Below are 12,604 nucleotides of genomic sequence, written 5' to 3'. Positions count from 1 at the left end.
TTTTTGATACAAGGAGCCAAATTCATCCCTTCTGGTATCCAATGGACTGAAATTCTTCTCAAAGGCGTTATTGGGCTGAATCCAAACCCTGCCAGCATTTTGCAGTGCTGGTGGCTTAGTCAAAACAACAGTTTATAATTTCTCTTTTGCTTCCCTTCTCTACCGTTAATATGAATTATTAATAAGTACTAGTATTGCTCTCTTGGAAATCATACTTCATTTCCAAACCACCTATCAGACAAGCTGTCTGACTGAAAATGTCTTTTTAACTTTCTGTGTGTGCTAGGAACTTGCAAAACACAATGCCTGCGCACGGACAGCCTGGATTTCAGACCAAGTCTCACCCTGGGATTCCTCTTGCCATCCGCAGTGCATACCTAACTGAAGTGCTGGGTACTATTAACCCGTGCATGAGCTGGCCGGAAAAGGTTTGCCTTCCCAAACTGCCATTTATGACGCTAAATCTGTTTCCTAATTAGGTTGCTGTTCCAGATCCCTCACCTAGGAGGGGAGGGTGTCTGCACAGTGTTGATCTTACACTGTTAGTCTGTGTTTACAGCCCTTAAACCTGACAGGTTCTCTCCTTCCCTGCGGTTTTCATGTGCCCAACTCATTAGATATTCTAATGCAGCAGGGAGCCCCTCTTGCCTGAGAATTCCTTTGCCGTATATTTAGCAAACTTTTGACTGCTTCCTTCCAAATGAGACTGAAGGACGCGTTTTTGTAGGAGAGGGTGAGAATCTCAAAGCACGATCTACAGTCACGTTTTTCTGTGGGGAACTACAGAGCAGGGGAGGAGGAATCACCCGCAGTTCTCTCTCCTTCTCCCCCGCGCCTTCCCTCCCCTCCCCTTCCCTCCCCCACCCCCATACAACCATAACACGAGATGAACGCGCTCCAAAATACAGCTGCATAGCCTTCCCCCTCTTCCGGTTTTCCCTGCCGTGGCAAAAGGGGAAAAAAAATGATGAGGGTAGAATTATTGCTAATGTGGGACTGATGTTTTGACTCTGTGTCATCCGCAGACTATTTAGAAAAGCCTTTACGCATGGTGTCAGAGTTAAACATAGCCAGTGCTAGGTTATTGCTCACAGGAGAAGCTCAGGCAGGGAAGAGAGAGACATTGCCGCTCATCTGTAGGTCTGGATGGTTCCATAAATGAACGCAGAAGGCTTGTGGAATGAAAAGGAAGGGATGACTGAGGTTACGAAAGAGAGTGTCGCACTTCAGATGCAATCCCCATCCTTCATTAAAATCCCCATTAAGAGATAAATTTTACAAAAGTACAACGTTTTGTACGAAATGAAAGTATTTCCTCCCCATTAGAAATCACAGTGGAGACAGCTCCATTTGCTCCAAATTAGGTACGCTCTGAATGACTATTTTAATTAATCCATGATAAATAAACCAGGCTCTTTCCTGGAACAGTTACCGTTTCCCTCCTCAGCAGCAGTGGGATGTGCTCACTCTGCTGTGTTCATGCACGTACGTGCCCGGGCTTTTGTTTGTTTTTAATTTCTCTCTCTCTTTTTTGAACCCATCCCTCAAATGATCTGTTACAACACATGTCCTTAACCATGGATTTCCTTGTGTTTGGCTGCTCTTACTTAGGCGGGGAGGAGAGGGGAAAATAAGATTAACACACCCAAACCCCTGGCAAGATGTTGTGAGAAATAAAAAGAGGGAGAGAAGGAAGAATTCACACATAAAAATAGAAGCCCACGTAGATTGGCCATATATGGAGTACCGGGGACTTCAGAGGGATACCCTCTTCGGACCACCCCTTTGGCGGAGGAAATCGCTGCTGCAGGAGGCCCCCTTCCCCCCTCCCCAGGCGGTTCACCCGCAGCCGCGCTCAGCCCCCGGCCCCGGCCCGCGGGCGCTGTGCCCCGCATCGCCCCGCACCGCCCCGCACCGCTCCGCGCCGAGGGAGGCCGCGGGGGGGCGGTTGCGGAGAGGCGGCGGGGCCGCCCCGCCGGCGGTGCGCGATGCGCGGAGCGGTGCAGCGGCGGCGGCGGCGATGACTCAAGCCCGCCCGGCCCGCTCTGCCCCCCTCCCGCTCCCGCCTCCCCCCCCCCCCCGCCGGGGAGGGCTATTAAAAGCTGCTGACGTAGGAGCGGACGGCCATCTTTGATGAGGGCACGGCTCCCGGTCCATTGAAGAAGGAGACCCGGGGAGGTCAGCAGCGGCTGTCCTTGCCTCCCAGCTGCGGCACCGACCCACCGACCCCGCAGCCGCGGCCCGGCGTAGCGCTCCATCAGCCGAGGTAAGGGTGGGAGACCACCGGGGAGACCGGCTGCGCAGGGGGGAGGGGGCGGCGTTAATGAAAAGGAAATGAAAAAAAGGATATATTTAAAGAGGGACCTGCTCGGCTTTTTGTCTCCAGCCTCCGGGCTGCTACAGGGATGGCGGAAGGCAGGGAGAGGGGTGTAATTTCGCCGCCAGTCTCATCGCCGGCTGGAGCCAGGGGAGGGAGCCGGGCTCTGCCTCTCCGCCGTGCCAGGCTCGCTTGCGGATGGCAGGAGGCCGGAGGAGAAGGGAAGCCCGGGGGAGGTCGGAGGAGAAGGGGACCCAGCGCCATTCCCCCGGGAGCGGGAAGAAGGGTCTGCGGGCGCTCTGCCCCGCTCGGCCGGACCGGCGTGCTGCCGTCCGGGGCACTGACTGCAGCGCCCTTCCCGCGCCGCACCGCGCCGGGCTGCGGCGGCGCTTCAGCACCGCGGACAGAGGGATGGGGGGTGTCAGCACGGCGGACAGCGGCCGTTTCAGCACGGCAGGCAGCGCGGGGAAGGGGTTCAGCACCGCGGAGAGCTCCGCGCTGATCCCTGCGCGGCCGCGGATGCCGGCGCGGAGCCCTCCCGCCGGCAGCGCGCAAGGCTGGCCGCGCCGCGGAGGCGGGCGTGCTGCAGCGCCCTGCGGCTCCGCGCCTCCCCCCCGGGCTGCCCTCCCCGGCGAGACCCCGCCATGGCGCACGGGAAGCGCCGTCCCCGATTGGAAAGCGCTCGTTCCAGGACAGGACCGCGGGCAGAAACAGTTGTGGTTGTACGGGGTCCCCCGGCGGCTCAGAGAAATAAAAAAAAAAAAAAAAAAAAAAAAAGAAAAAAAAAGGCAAATAGCTTCAGTTCCTGAAATTAATCGGCGCTCAGCACTTCGGCCTCTCTCCCTGCCCTTTCGCGGGTGGAGAGGTGTTTGTGTAAGGGAAACGGGGGGTTACGCAACGCCCAGCCCGCGGGGTCCCTCCGAGGCTGGGCACTGCCCGCGGGGACCAGAGGCAGCTCCCCGGGGCTTCCCCGCGCTCCCTGGGCTCCCACACCTCCGCTGCCCCTCCGGCGTCTCGGGCGCAGCACGCCGCGGGCTCCGGTGCCTCTGTGCGCGCGGGGGCCGGGGGCTCCCCAAGCCGTGAGATGGGGGGGCTGAGCTCCGTGTCCGCCCTCCGCGGCCGCGCTGCGGAGCGGTGCGGAGCCCGCCGCCTTATGTAACGCGCTGCCCCGTCACGGCCGGGCTGGTGCGGGGGGCGGCAGCAAAGCCGCACCGCACTCCTGGCCCCGGCTCCCCCAGCCCTGGCGGTCCTCCCCTCCGGTCGTCCTTTCCGCTCCCTGGCACCCCAATCTCCCCAGGCCCCTCGGTGCGGCTCATTGCTGGCGAAGTTGGTAACTTCGCTGCTTTCTGCGGGGCAAATAAACAAGGGGAGAAGGGGGGATCGGGCTGTGCGTCCAGACACTGCGCTGCGTAGCTGCGTCAAACCAGGGCCCCGGGATCTGCCAGATTTACGTGCTTGGCTTGAATAATTGCTGCTGGTTTCGTTCCCAGCTGAAATGGGGGGGGAAGGGGGGACTGGTCTGCGGCGCAGTCCGGGGGTGGCAGAGCAGCCCCACAACCCAGCCCCGGCTGCAGCATCCACAAGGACATGCCTGTCCCACATCCCCGACCCCATCCTAGCTCTGGGCATGGAACAACTCTCCCATCGACCATGGCAACACCAGGACGGTGTGGGGCAGCCATCCCTGTGGGTGGCAAGGGAAGGGATGGGGCCATCTGGGAGATGAGTGCTCCAGGGGGTACAGCCAGGAAAGCAATTCTCTCCTGGGCCTCCCATCTCCCTGCATGTCCCTGCATCACGGGCAAAGACTCCCATCTAGGAAAAAGCAGCAGTGGTTTTCCCTTGCTTCTCTGTAGTGCAGAAGGGGTCAGCCAGGAGGTGACCACTGAAGAGTTTGATACCTAGGATAAGTGCCAAAAAGACAACAGAGGTGACCAAACTTAAGGTGCGAGCAGGCCTGACTTGCAAAAGCAAGAGCTTGAGGCTGCCTCCAAAGTCAAAAGGAGTTGCAGAAACTCAGCATGTTATGAAACAAAATGCAGCTAAACAGCAACCCCCAAATAAATACAGCTTAACTTTCTTTCTACAACTAACTAGAAAATTAGAGTGGCATTTCCAAGAGCACTCAGGCCCAGGCTCTGTGTCCATTGAACTCATGGGGGCAGTGAAAGAAAGAACAGCAGAATCCAGTCAGGACCGAACCCTCAAAATACATCTAATGAGACGCAGCTCCAATTTGCAGATTTATTGCACTGGAGGTGGGAGCTGCTTTTCAGGTCAACAGAAAGCTTTTCATTTGTCTCCGTATGCTTTAGGTATGGTAACAAATAGCAAGATTAAAGTGCTAAGGCAAATAAAGCATGGTCTCAACCTAATGTTGCACTGCTTTAACTGAGCAAGGTAACAAAACAAAATACTTTCCTGTCAGTATGAACAACTTCAGCAATTTTTATGCCTATGTGTCATGAGGCTACAGCTTCTGCATATGTAGCAACCCTCGGGGAAAAATGGAAAGTATATGGCACAGTGTAGGGCTCACTTTGCTAATGATTTCTTCTCTCAGGAATGTAGGGAAGACTAGGAAGAGAAGAAATGGGTTTACCTTTGCCTTGGCTTGTCACACAACTACTCTTTTTCTGGTATTTTTTCCCGAATCTCTGTCATAACATTTTATAATATAAGCACAGTGCTTTCATCTGTACATATTTATACACACACACATATACTCATTTCAGAGATTTCCAGGATTATAAGCTAGGTAAAACCACAACAAATGTAGAGTGATTTTGCAGCCTTCATTGGGAAGAGTGCATTTTTCTATCTGTGAAGTTCCATCCACCAATGCAGTCACCTTTGGGCTGGGCGACAGCCAGGCAATCTGTAATGATAGACTTGTTCAAGCATTTTAGAGCATCTAACAGAGAGAAGAATAATGCGTTGCTTGAGAGCTGCAGCAGGATGCAGATCTCAGGCAGATCATGATTACCTCTAGGAAGCTGGACTTTGGAGCGGGCATCAGGGCTCACATATCTACTCCTGGGAGTGCTGGATATAGTTTGTCAAGGCCACCAGTTGTCAAAGAATAGTTTATTTCTTTTTAGCTCATAATTTTTGAGCCTTAAATGATACCTTTGCCCTTAGCTTCAATAAACTCTGGCTTTTTTCCCTGCTGACCTTGCAGATTTGGCTCGCTGCATGGTATTGCAACGAGAGCTTCTGCAAAACACACAAGTTATATTCCTAGTTCTTGTCTATCACCCCTTTGTTACTGCCTCAAAAAATACTTAGATACACACTCCCACCAGCAAAATCTGCCTCTCATCAGATCATAGTTTTCAATATATTATCCCATATCCCACTAAATTTTCTAGGACCTTCCTTTCCACCAAGCACAAAGACAAGTCAACATCATAGGCTCAAAACTGTTTTTTCCTGCTTTATGATGGCCCGATGGCTGATGTTGCGAGACTCAAAAGTGGATTTGAAAGGCCTAGAGGAAGCGTTTGAACCACTTGCCCTGTTATTTTAGAAACATCTTCATGCTCACCTACAATCCTCTTTTGAGTACTGCTAAAGAGCACTGTGATGAAAGAAACACAAACTTGGGCAAAGCATTAGGACCCTGATGCGAAGGGAGATGAGTGTGGACTTCTGATTTTGATTATTCCAAGGAGTCTAATCCAAAGTTAGTTGAAATCAAGGAAAATACTTCCACTGGTGAGGTAGACTTTGCAGGAGGCTCTGAATAAGCTTACCAGTCAGGCTGTGTGCTGCTAGAGGTGAGTGCAGCGTATGGAGAGCTTCCCATTCCCAGCAATGGGTGCGTATTGATCAGGCCTGCAGTCCAAGAGGAAACCCTGCACATCCTTTTGTGGGACTTGTAACAAAGAGAACATTTAGCGGTTTAGGTTTTTCAAAGGGCAACGAGTGCTGCATACACGTCCTCGCTGAAATATACTGGCACGCTGTAATTCTAAAGAGAATTCAATCATTGCATTATAACCTTTTTCTTTTTTTTTTTTTTAATAATGAGAGATATAGTATCTTATCTTACCCACTGGAGAAAGCTGAATTCTAATACAAGCACAGGGAGAAGAAGGAAATACTAAGTAATTAATCATGGTTGTTCCTGGCCTTTGAAAGCTGAAACTTAATGCTGACCAATCTGTGTTCTGTCTGGCTATTTAAAAGAAAAATTCTTTTTTTTTTTTTTTTTTAGAGCTAACAATGCTCCATTTCTCTTTTTAAATGGGATTTATCTTATTATTGGGCCACATTGTCAATTGGTGTGAATTAGCAGAACTGAGTGCTTGTGCTACACTACAGGCTGATGAGCTCCTGAGCTGGGGCTCATCGTTCATGTTTTAAAACCGAAATGGGTATATTTGCTGAAGGAGCAGGTTTTTCTATAAACAGAAGTAACTTGAAATGCCATCCTCCCAAACCCTATTTTTCACCAGCTCAGTTTCATTGTCACAGATTCTCACAGACAAGGTTCACGCAGTTAGTCTGCCTCAGAAATGGTGACGGTAAGCAACGATGAAGCAGCGAAGGAGGAATACTGCACGTTATGGCTGTATTTCAGGTTGGGTTCTGCTGCACTCTGCTGGTACATAACACCAGCAGAACTTTTTATATGGTGTAAAACCCAGGACACAGCTAAGTTTTTCCTAGAGGCACATTTGTGTGCAGAAGTCAGAACTGTATAAATGGATGTGGAAAAAAATGAAACCTACACTTCCAGGCAGAGTTTGATTTCACAGGCTGCACTTCCTAGCAGTAGCCATTCATTTTTCTTCCAAACTAGGAAGTTGCGGGAAGTTTTCCTGCATTCCAATAAATATACAGGAAAATTATGCTTCTTCCACCAAGTTTTTTAAGGCAATATTTTTAATATTTGACTACTCAGACATATTACTGGTAGAGAAGAAGTATAAAAGAACAAAGGCAAAGTCAAGTCTCACTGTACACATTTCTAAAACAGAAAGAGGGGAATGGTTCTTACACATTTTTACTATAATTATAGTTTTCCTTGTGCTTTTAACATGACAAAGTTATTGTGCCAGAGTTTACTGGTAGAATCCATGAGCAAAATGATAGTTATCATAGCCTGTGTCAGTGCTAACAACTACAATTTATATCTAGACATTACAAAAGGATGCTTCATGTAGGTGATTTTTGAAATTAATGCAAGATTTGCTATTTCTTACTCAAAACCTACCAATTAACAGGGAGGTGCACATACAAAGGCACTGCAGAGTGCTTGGTAGGGCACGTTTGTAATTTTACATTGATCACTTCCATCTCCCACATTTTCTCCGTAGCATACCCTTACTAAAAATCCCAGGCAGTGAATCTCCTAAGGCCTGCACAGTCACTAGCCTGTCAAAGAGACTAGAAAACTATTGTGGAGTGGGTTGAAAAGGAAAGGCTCCAATCACATCACAGCTATGGTGTTTGTCATGATGTATTTATTTGTTATAATTACTCTCCACCCAAAGAAGAGGAATTCTGTTTCTGGGTTGCAATACGGTTATATCAGAAGAAGTGTGTTTGGTTTTTTTTCCCCGTATAAACCAATTATTTGGAAGATGTGCCAACCATTCCTTTGATTCCTTCCCCTCTCCTGGAAATTATAGCTCACAGTGGAACTGTGTAGATGCCAGTTCATTGATCTGCCCTACGGAAGTAAATATATTTCCTCCAACTATTCTAAAAAAAGTCACGAAACAAAAGTATACTTCTCCAGAAGAGCTGATCTGTCAAAATAGTGTTACCATTCACTGATTTTTTTTTAAACAGGAACAGAAGTCTTCCATGCATATTTAAGCATCTTTTAAAAGAAAAGGTACTAAAATTAGCTTCACCATGCTTTAGATGCAAATTAAAATTTTCTTTCTCCCCTCTGCGATAGTATTTTTTGGTTCACTCTAATCCTCATTCACATCCTTAGACACCTCACCATTTACCTCAAAAGGATTTAGACAAGCTTGCATTTCTGTAGGCACCAGGGAATTGCTGTTTGATTCAGCCCAGCGCTGTTCCTGCCTGGTCCGCCTCTGCACCATGTATGCACACATGGACACACACCTCTCCGAGCTCAGGGCTGCCTGTGCTGAACTGCGCTGACCCCGTAGGTGACTGACATTGTTAGGAGAGAAATTTCCGTTCTCTATTTATTAGGCATAGACATCTCTTCGGAATAATTTGTTCTTGCAAAAAGCTGTAGGAAAGCTATTGCTATTTATTGGACTAGAGATGTTCAGTTTAGCTTCAGATATTGTGGTTTAGTGATTAAAGCACAGGGGTGCACCCAGAATATCTGGATTCAGTACAAGTATCACACACTAAATAAATGTAATCTCTGTCAAGTGCCTCAATTACCTCCATCTATAGAAGAAAGAATTGAGATTAAAACAACTTTTATTTTGTGTTCCTCAGCTTCAGATGCAGGACAAGTATCCCATACTTTTGGAAAGATATTTTTATATATATTAGGGTATAGCAGTCTCCACTGCCTGGGGCTGGAGACCTAAAAATCGATAACTCTAAAATGCAACATCCTCCCAACATAGGTGATCATCATTTACTTAGCATTCAAGGGGGTGTTACACATGATTGTCCCCTTCAGGTTTGTAAAAAGCTTGGCTGGAAGGTGCCAAAACACAGATTATTATTGCATTCACGATAGCAAACTCAGACCAGAAGGTAGATGAAACAGTCACGCATTTGATCGTGCTCTCGTGGCCAGGCATAACACAAGACAACGAGTTTGCCAGAGCCATGCGTTTTGCCAGAGCTGCATTAAGCTGCAGGGGGAGAGCGGGACTGAGCCCTCTCTCTTCAACAGCACCGGTTCCAAACTGATAACATGACAGCTGAATATACAACCCAGACACGTTTTGTGAATATTTGAGTATTTCAGCCAAACATTTGCTTTTCCAGAGAGTATTCACCTAAGTGACACTCAAGTACGTGAAAAGCCCTCAAGAAACAAACTAAGGTATGCGAACCCAATTAAAATGGAATTCACTGCTGACTTCTAACAGCCGTTTTCCCCAGAGAAGCATTTGTTTTATTTGCTCAGCTGTATGGAGACATGTATCCGTTGCCTAGCCTTTTGAAGGATTTCCTACAGGTTTTCTGCCATTAAAAACATGTTCTTGGGATATGGTACCTGTTTTTGCAATTCCTGAAAATATATGTCTTTTATTATACCAACAAGAGGAGCAAGAGAACAGGAAGGACAACAGCAGCAAAGGGTTTTAAGATGGTGCTTGATGAATTCATGAAGAGGATTATATGACGTAGCTGTTGGTGGTCACAAGAGACTAGACTTGATAAGGCAGCAAGTTTCTTCAAGTCTGATTTTCCTAAGAGGTTTTTCTTATTTAAAAAACGAAAAGAGAGGAGAGAAAAAAAAAGGCTTGGATGGCTCTCTGCTGTGGCGGAGGTCTGTCAGTTTAGTTCATTTTAGAGATGAGCGTGTCAAGAAAGAGACAGTGGAAAAAACCCCTGAGGCACTGGGTATGCACTAAGTATAATTGAAAATGCTCTAGACCACTTTTGTAATGCAACAGTAGGGCCATCTGCATGCCTCAAATTTTCAAAATTAGCCAGCATTTTTAAATCATTGCATTGTCTAGTTCTCTTTTTCTTAATTAACTGTTCTAAATAGTACAAAATAGCTGCTCCTGGAGCAACTTTTAGGCTCTGAAGATAATTTTCTAAGCCTGGTAAACAAGAACTGGTGTGCATTTCTAACAGGTTGACAAATAAGAACGCAAGAGAGCTGCAGACATCACAAAAAAAAGTGTTAGCTACCATAGCACCCCAATTCCCAGATTAGTGCCCAGGGCACTTAACGTTACAGTATTAAGCAGGCTGAAAGATGTTAGCATGTGACAGAAGAGCCTAGCAGCACCTCTCATCCTCCGGAGGCCTCAGTAACTAGGCTGCCTTTTTGTCTCTTGGAGTTTGGGGTCTCTTCCCAGTCCCACCTCACCTTACCCAGCCTCAGCTTTCTGCTCTCCTCATACTCCCCAAATGCTCTGAGGGAAACCACCCTCCCAACAGAAGGAGATGCAAGGAAAGACTCCTTTCAGCTCCATTCAGGAGAGGGGTCTCCGTGTGCTGGTATGGACAGAGAAGGCATTACATGCAACCGGCCACCTAGAACACAAAGGGACAAACAGGGAAAGAGTGGGAAGACAGGTGGAGATGAAGAGCTAACTCTTAGCTCCTGGCTACATAAGCACGCTCAGCTACAAGGACCCCAGTGCTTCCCTCTCCTTTGACTGGTTCATTGAGTAAGAGGCCAGAAGAGGTTACCCATCAGCGAGCTGGACCCCCTGTAAACCAAAACATCCCACAGGTTATAGGGCTTCTCCGTATTAACTGCTTCTCCAGCAGTACAATTATCCAGTCTTGATTTCAAGAATTGCCCATGGTTGAGAATGTGACAATATACAGTTTTTAATTGAACAATAATTTTTTTATTGTGGATGCAACCATTTATCTGCAAAGTTGTTAAACTGCTACTTAGATTGATGAACAGCTCTGCTGCTGCCCTACTGTGATTTTCCCATGGTTATTCCTATTCCTTTACGGAGTAACACTTGCTTTCCTCTTTAACGTTCCTATTCTTGAGAGCTCCATTCTTTTCCAACCAGGATCCCATTATATTTCCGTTCCTTCCTTGCCCCCAGAAAGCCTTTTCTTGCACTTACGAGATTACGCACAAAGCTTTTAAAAGATTCCCCAGCCTGGCAGGTGAAGAGATAAGACACTGATGCAATGGCCAGGACATACTCTGTGATGCTGGAGATTAGACCTTCAAGCACAGAATGTGAGACTCCAGAGCTGTTTATAGATTTCAGTCTCCTTACCTTCTTTTTGTGGTCTAGCCTGTTTTTGTGGTGACATTTCCAAGAAGTATGTTGTACACTCAGCTCTTCTCCAGACAAAGAGCTCTTCCATTCACGCCTGCAGCCAGAATCTATTTCTCAGAACAATCTACTCCCTGTATAAGTCAGAGACCCTTCAAAATTTAACCAAGCTTTCCACTATTGTCAAACACGGTAGGCCAGATCCTGGGCTTAGAGGAGTCACTTGTATCTTAATCAAACAATGATCCACTGTATCAATAAGGCTGAAGAAGAGGACAAGAGAATAAGAAAGAAAAGAATGTAACTAGAGGAATGAAAAAAAAAAAAAAGACCACAAAAAAAAAACACAAAAGCCAGGCAGACTAAAATATGAAAAAGGACAGGATGGACTTTTTGATTAATTCGCTTTCTTGATGGTCTTTCCCTATCAGCATGCCAATGACAATTAACTAGACTTAAAAAGTAAACTTCAGTACTCGAGTTTTTGGCAGTAGCATCTTAAAAGTGCCCTGAAATGTTAGGTTATAAAACATTCTCCCTCCTGGTATCCAGCCTGCGTCCCTTTAGAAGAGAGAGCCTCTGTTCAATCTTTGCATTTTAAAATGCAAAGGGTGTGCAGAGGTGCACCCTCACTCCTAATCTCATGAAGAGTTTGGATTAGTTTAACTTCTATTTATTTCACTAAGAGAAGAAAACCTATAGCGGTTGGTTGGCACGGGCCCTAAAGGACAGCTTTGCAAGCCACTGCTGCAGAGAAGAGAAAGAGAAGCTCTGACCAGCAGGCAGCACGCCTCAAGCTCAGACTCCAGCGTTCGCCTTTACCTTAAACTTTTCTGCTGGCTACTTTCTTCAAGTGCCGATCTTTCTGGCACCAGATCTCTTAGCAAGAAAGCCAGGCCAATGACAAAACAAAGCCACCTTAGCCATTTAATAACCCCAAGTCTTACTGATTCTTGAGTCAAACTCTCTGCACTGCCAGCTGCGGGCAAAGATGGGGAGGGGAAAGACCTGGCTGCAGGGTGTCCTCCTCTTCCTCCTCTGTCCTGCTGCCAGACAGAGGAAGAGCAGACCCTAGGGAGGGAAGCAGAGGGGTGGCATTCACATGCAGGCCTACAACTTGGCATGACATCTGGGTGCAGCACAGACACATCACAACATTGTTTTGTGCAGGCAATATATGTTCTTCATGTATTCAAGCTACGCTACTCTTAAGGGTTGCAGCAAGTTAATAGAAAAGGGGGAAATTATGAACCAGCCCATGCTAGAAAAAGGGGAAATTAAGAACCAGCCAGAGTTTAGCCACAATGAAGTCTTACAGATGCATATTCAGACACCAAGACACCAGGACGGCAGTATTTGTGAGAACTGTTCCCCGGTAGTTAGTGTTTCAGAGACAAAT

General features: G+C 47.4%; 1 protein-coding gene across 2 annotated transcripts in view; it reads left to right on the top strand.

Annotated features, from left to right (window-relative positions):
• Window positions 1–1,953: 1,953 nt before the first annotated feature.
• The window catches only part of SNAP25 (synaptosome associated protein 25), a 66,530-nt gene continuing 55,879 nt past the window's right edge, over window positions 1,954–12,604 (top strand). Inside the window, exon 1 of one of the 2 annotated variants that reach the window (XM_075147724.1) lies at window positions 1,954–2,266. The gene's annotated coding sequence lies outside the window, so the exon portion shown is untranslated. The remainder of the gene's footprint in view (window positions 2,267–12,604) is intronic. The other variant, XM_075147726.1, reaches the window with a different exon arrangement.

This window comes from Calonectris borealis, chromosome 3 (assembly GCF_964195595.1).
Source record: "Calonectris borealis chromosome 3, bCalBor7.hap1.2, whole genome shotgun sequence".
Taxonomy (NCBI): Eukaryota; Metazoa; Chordata; class Aves; order Procellariiformes; family Procellariidae; genus Calonectris; species Calonectris borealis.
Note: the sequence above shows the minus strand (reverse complement) of the source record. Positions and strands in the feature narration are given on the sequence as shown.